The sequence below is a fragment of the Ovis canadensis genome, chromosome 1 (assembly GCF_042477335.2).
Source record: "Ovis canadensis isolate MfBH-ARS-UI-01 breed Bighorn chromosome 1, ARS-UI_OviCan_v2, whole genome shotgun sequence".
NCBI lineage: Eukaryota > Metazoa > Chordata > Mammalia > Artiodactyla > Bovidae > Ovis > Ovis canadensis.
Genome location: NC_091245.1, coordinates 112,380,392 through 112,387,355, shown reverse-complemented (window position 1 = coordinate 112,387,355; position 6,964 = coordinate 112,380,392). Strand labels below are relative to the sequence as shown.

The 6,964-nt window shown below is 38.3% G+C and overlaps 1 non-coding gene across 1 annotated transcript; it reads left to right on the top strand.

The window, feature by feature from the left end:
• The first annotated feature begins 994 nt into the window (after positions 1–994).
• On the top strand, positions 995–1,067 carry TRNAK-CUU (transfer RNA lysine (anticodon CUU)). Its single transcript has one exon. It is a non-coding gene; the product is annotated as a tRNA-Lys (tRNA).
• The last annotated feature ends 5,897 nt before the right edge of the window (positions 1,068–6,964 follow it).

The window sequence follows — 6,964 nt, the reverse complement described above, 5'->3', positions numbered from 1 at the left end:
TTTCAGGAAGAAAAATTAGAGAGGCCAGAAAAGAAGTAATAATCAAGGAAATAGAAGAGAATTTCTCCTTATTTAGTTCTTCCCCAAGCACTACAGATAATACTCTGAGCCAAGTCCTTTGGCTTATTGTTTTGCAGATGCTGAAACCCCCACTAGGTGGAAGAAGTTAACTGTATGCTGTCCACAAGCATGTAGACCTCAAGACCATTTGGAACCAGAAGGTTGATGATATTGACTCCCAATTACCTCACCACCAACCAATCAAAAGCATATCCATGAGCTGATCACATACCTTACAATCCTCTGCCTCATCCAGTCTTAAAAAACCTTTCCCCGAAAGGCTTCTGGGAGTTTAGACCTTTTAAGCACTAGCTACTTAGACTCCTTGTTTGGTATCCTGCAATAAATGTTGCACTTCCCTTCACCACAACCCGGAGTCAGAAAATTGGCTTTACTACACACAGGCAAGTGGACCCAAGTTTGGTTTGGTAACAATGTTGGCAACCCAGATGGAGCAGAAGTCCTAAGGGGGCATCTTGTCCATGACACATCAATTCCTGAATGATGGCAATTCTTGCATACTGTCCAGAAGCTGCCTGAGCACTTTTGTCTTGGGGACAGCCCCAAGTGCTTGCCATTGACCAGGCATTGCTGGCTCACAGTGCTTTCAATTCTGAGATGAAGGAAGCAAGGCTCTGGTTTTGGTTCGTCTATACAAATGAACATTAGTAGACATTTGGGAGTTGACAGACTCAATATAGGAGGGTAAGTCGCTTTCGTGTGTACAACCAAAACCTCCCTTCCTCTCTACCCTGGGCTTTCCTCCTCAAATAAGCCTGTTTGTTTTGTATTGATGTGGGGTACCCTGTTGGAAAGAAGAGTAGTGTAGGGAACTAGGTTTAAAGAAGGTTGAGAAGTGCTTGCAAATGAGACTCTCAACCAGGGCTGAACATTCTTGCAAACGAGATGTTCTGCCCAGTGTAGGGAACTAGGTGCCCGGCTAGCTCAGTCGGTAGAGCATGGGACTCTTAATCCCAGGGTCGTGGGTTCAAGCCCCACGTTGGGTGCCAGTTGCCGGCGACGGAATGAAACACCTACACTGCAGAGTGGTTTAAATCTTTATATTTTAACACTTGCTTCTTCCAGCTGCTTTATTTTATATCCCTTGCACAACAACCTACAGGGCAAGCTGCCAAGCACTATGATTCAGAGACTATACAGTCCGCAGGCACAGGGCGAGATAACCTTTACGTTGGCTTATTTACTGCAGCTAAGACTTTGTTTTGGGGAACTTCCTTATCAACTTAGAATCCATTTTGTCCCAAGGTCTGTTCCTTTTGAGGAATCAGAGAAACATCCTTGTGTGCAAGCAATGTTCTTTTCCCATGGGAACAAACAGGATTCTTAGCTGAACATCTCGTTTGCAAGAATGTTCAGCCCTGGTTGAGAGTCTCGTTTGCAAGCACTTCTCAACCTTCTTTAAACCTAGTTCCCTACAGAGTAGCTATTGGACGTCTATCATATTTGTGAAATGATTCCTTGCTTATTTAGATGCTAATGTTTGGCTTTGGAGCCACCATTTATGCTTTGTTTTTCGTTTCTGGGGAGCATGCCCTCCGGGTCACATTTTGGAAAAATAATCTTATTATAGCTATGAACCTATGACTAAGAAATATTATTTAAAACTGTGTGGTCACAAAATTGTTTAGACTCTGGAAAAAATTTGTTAAGATGAAACTCTTTTGAAATTCCAAAACTGGTTCTTTTTTGCATACATAGTTAGAAAAAGCTAGTTTGATAAAATTAGAATTCTGACCCTGAGACAACAAAAGTATTCCTAGGAAAAAGCTTGAAGTTTTAACTCTAATCATGTCTTTGAAATACAAACACAGCCCACTTTGCCTGAGAACTTTGGCCTTAGAACTGCAAACCAAAGGTAAAATGTGTAAAGAGACTCTTTAAGCTCAAATAAGTAAATTTAACCTGTTCTGAATGTTATTTTTGGTTTTGCATTTGCCAGTTAAATTGCCGTGATATCCATGGTCATGATTCCCCTATCCTTCTATGTACATTTTATTTGTTCTTTAAAGGAGAGATTCTTCCTTAAAAAACTTGAGAAAATTGTTGGACTTCGCCCTTTTGTTTTTGTCCTGAAGGAATTAGATTCTGGTCTTTGTGTGTATGTCTACATTTGTCTATGTGTAAGTGTGCCAGCCATGGGAAACTCAAATTTGTTTCCCAATGCAACCCCTTGAGGTACATTTTCCAGAAATGGAGAATTTCAGCTGTAAGCCAATGAAATATGAAAAGATGGTTTTCCTTTGTAATATATCCTGCCATAATACTCCCATGATTCATAGCGAAAACTGGCTTAAATAGATCTCTGAACTAAGTTTATCTACTTTTGCCTTTGATTAAGAGAAAAAACTTAAGATATTTGAATTTATCGGACACATGTCTTGTACCACATTAAAAATTATTCTATAAAAATGTATGTTTTTAGAGTTAATCATATATGTTTGTTTGTTAATCCTGAAATACTGGTATGACATACAGTTCACAATTACTTGCTTCTTGGTTTTAAATTGATATTAAGGCTTTTACCATATCAATATCAATTTAATTTGAAATCAAGAAGCAAGTAATTGTTAACTGTATGTCATAACAGTATTTCAGGATTAACAAACATATATGATATTAAGGCTTTTACCCCTGGAGAAGGAAATGGCAACCCACTCCAGTACTCTTGCCTGGAAAATCCCATGGATGGAGGAGCCTGGTAGGTTACAGTCCACGGGGTCGCAAAGAGTTGGACACGACTGAGCGACTTCACTCACAAGGCTTTTACAGGTTACAATGATAATACATGTAATTAAAGCTACTAAAATGATCAAAAAAAGTATTTTGGTGTCTAAAGAAATCAGTATATATGTTGTCGATGATAGAAGATATGAAGACTGGATATATATTTGTTGGAGACAGGGTGGGAAAAAATGGGAGCAATTAAAATGGATTTAGAAAGCTATGAAAATTTTGTAGAAAAAGAATCTTGAAAAAAGAGTTTTGTACATGGCCAGAATTTATTAAGATTAGACTGAAATTAATTAGTTAAATGAATATTGTTATTAACAGTAAGCTAATACAGGTTGGAATTTGGTTCTGTCTATTATGAACACAAAGTTCTGTTAGAATGCTGCTTTTGATAATACACTGAATTTCTTTCTCTAGCTAACTTTAGGATGCTTCAGGGAACTCAGAAAAATATTAAACTAACTGGGATTATTTGGTAGATTAAATTTCATGGGAAACATCATCAAGTAAAAGGTAACGTTAAGCCTTCTTTATGCTATGTCTATAAAAATGTATTTTATAGGTGTTCCAGAAATTATATGAAATTCCTGGAGATCATATATGTTCTGATATAAAATGTTATCTGTCATCAAAATTGAGGCCCACACTAAATGGACTGAACACAAGTCTTAAGAAAATGCCCTAACTGGCTTTCATGCAAAGGCAAAAACAGAATCTGTTAAGATTGTGGCACAGGTAGATAAAGGCCATTATACTTATTTAAAAAAATTAGCCCCTCATGTCAGACTTTGGCCATCCTGATGTCCTTGAACCATAGCAACAGTTTGTCCTAAATGAGAGGAATTAGGATGGGTAAACAATAGCTGTGAATTAAACAGTCAGGGCTATGGCACACCCAGCGTTTCTCATGATGTACTCTGCATATAAGTTAAATAAGCAGGGTGACAATATACAACCTTGACGTACTCCTTTCCATATTTGGAACCAGTCTGTTGTTCCATGTCCAGTTCTAACTGTTGCTTCTTGACTTGCATACAGATTTCTCAAGAGGCAGGTTAGGTGGTCTGGTATTCCCATCTCTTTCAGAATTTTCCACAGTTTATTGTGATCCACACAGTCAAAGGCTTTGGCATAGTCAATGAAGCAGACATAGATGTTTTTCTGGAACTCTCTTGCTTTTTCAATGATCCCGCGGATGTTGGCAATTTGATCTCTGGTTCCTCTGCCTTTTCTAAATTTAGCTTTAACATCTGGAAGTTCACAGTGCACGTATTGCTGAAGCCTGGCTTGGAGAATTTTGAGCATCACTTTACTAGCATGTGAGATGACCGCAATTGTGCGGTAGGTTGAACATTCTTTGGCATGGCCTTTCTTTAGGATTGGAATGAAAACGGACCTTTTCCAGTCCTGTGGTCACTGCTGAGTTTTTCAAATTTGCTGGCATAATGAGTGCATCACTTTCACAGCATCATCTTTCAGGATTTGAAATAGCTCAACTGGAATTCCATCACCTCCACTAGCTTTGTTCATAGTGATGCTTTCTAAGGCCCACTTGACTTCATATTCCAGGATGTCTGGCTCTAGGTGAGTGATCATACCATCATGATTATCTCAGTTGTGAAGATCTTTTTTTGTACCGTTCTTCTGTGTATTCTTGCCACCTCTTCTTAATATCTTCTGCTTCTGTTAGGTCCATACCATTTCTGTCCTTTATCGAGCCTATCTTTGCATGATATGTTCCCTTGATATCTCTAATTTTCTTGAAGAGATCTCTAGTCTTTCCCATTCTGTTGTTTTCCTCTATTTTTTTTCCACTGATGGCTGAGGAAGGCTTTCTTATCTCTCCTTGCTATTCTTTGGAACTCTGCATTCAAATGGGAATATTCTTCCTTTTCTCCTTTGCTTTTTGCTTCTCTTCTTTTCACAGCTATTTGTAAGGCCTCCCCAGACAGCCATTTTGCTTTTTTGCATTTCTTTTCCATGGGGATGGTCTTGATTCCTGTCTCCTGTACAATGTCCCGAACCTCCATCCATAGTTAATCAGGCACTCTATCAGATCTAATCCCTTAAATCTATTTCTCACTTCCACTGTATAATCATAAGGGATTTGATTTAGGTCATACCTGAATGGTCAAGTGGTTTTCCCTACTTTCTTCAATTTAAGTCTGAATTTGGCAATAAGGAGTTCATGTGCTGTGATTCATGGGGTCACAAAGAGTCGGATATGACTGAGCGACTGAACTGAACTGATGGCACACCCAAGACAGTCACTTGACTCTTTCCAGCTCCCTGAACAACTCCATTTTTCTATCTGATGGGTTAAATCCTTCCCGTGATGCAAAGCCAATGCTCTCACAGTGAAAAAGGAAATGACATTCTACTTGGTGGTATACTTTCTACAATCTCCAGTGACCAAGGCACTCCCTTCACTGGACAAATTACACTAGCCTTAACAAAAACCTCATAAACTTATTGAAACTATCTGTCATTATCATCCTCAATCATGAGGCAAGGTCAACAAAACTAATGGAAAGAAACAGGCTTGAGCAGAACAAAAATTAATTACATAGGATTGAATGAACCAAAAAATATAATTATAACTTGTATGACATTTGTCTGACATATTACTGGCTTAATCTTTGTATTTCAGATTTAAAGGAAAATTTGCCCTTAAGCTGATTATGATTTATAGCAACTTGGTAAATTATACTTTGTAAATAGGATTGAAATGTTTCTCTTTCCTCCCTACGTGATCCCTCCAGAAATTAGAAACTCTCAGGAGCCAGAAGCCTTATCAATGAGTAAGGAAGGTCACCTCTTAACAAGTTCAAGAATCTCAAAGGAGTTCCCTGGTGGCCTAGTGGTTAGGATTCAGTGCCATCACTGCTCTGGCCCAGCTTTGATCCTTGGTTGGGAACTGAAATCATGCAAACTGGGATTATACATAGTACAATTATATATGTGTGTGTGTGTGTCTATGTGTATATCTCAAGATATTTTGAGGACCTTGAGAAGAGAAGAATTCACCCAAATTGATAGATACTGCAGGCAGAATCTGTTACAAGCCATTGGTGTTGCTTGACTGACCTTGACACTCCTTTTAAAAGTTCAATCTGAGAGGCTTTTAAAAGCTCAATGTGAGATTCCTTATAAGTTTCAGCACAGCTGATTTTTTCAAAGTCTATGTGATTAGATAACCAGACTTATTTTGCAAACAAACTAATATTAACTTGGCTGTGTTTGGTAAAAATTAGGGTAATTTAGAGAAAAAAATGATTGTGCTTCAATATAAAATTCTGCTGCTGCTACTGATGCTGTTTAATCACTGAGTCATGTCCAGCTCTTTGTGACCCCATGGACTGCAGCCCACGAGGCTCCTCTGTAAGTGGGAATTTTCAGGCAAGAATACTGGAATGGGATGCCATTTCCTTCTTCAAAGGATCTTCCCGACCTAGGGACTGAACTCATGTCTCCTGCTTGGCAGGGGGTTCTTTACCACTGAGCCACATGGGAAGCCCATGTTAAATTCTAGTTTTGTTCATTGAGATCCATATTTATTGTCTAAATCTCATTTCCCAAGTAGCTATTTTTACTATGTTACATTGTTGTAAAGCTTAATTAATTGAGTTATTTAAAAAATATTCTAAGCTTGTTTCTGAAACTGATCACTGTAATCTATTTTGGGGTGAAGATCAGATGCCCCCTGATCTATAATCAGGGGATTATGCATACCGGAAGAAGCATAGTTTAAAGGATTGTCTCCAACCTAGATGAAAGATGACATCAGGTAGCCTTAAGTACATCATGCACTAAGAAACTGAAGGAAATTAACTCTTAAATTTATATTACCTACTTAAGAAGGGCCACTACATTGGGCTGGTCTGTAGAAAGGACTGCTGTCCCCAAACAATATTAATACCAGGATGAGAAGGCAACAGCAGTGATATGCAACTGACCCAGACAGGCCTTAAGATCTGACATACAAATCTAAGTGAATTGTTTACCAAATGTTTTTCTCCCTATCAACACTGAAAGTTACTGTTTCAGTCATTTCAGTAACAACAACTATATGTTGTCACATAATGGAAGTCTAGAAAAAATTCCAAGTAAGAACTAATTAATAGCTACAATTTACTGAGTTGTATATAGAATA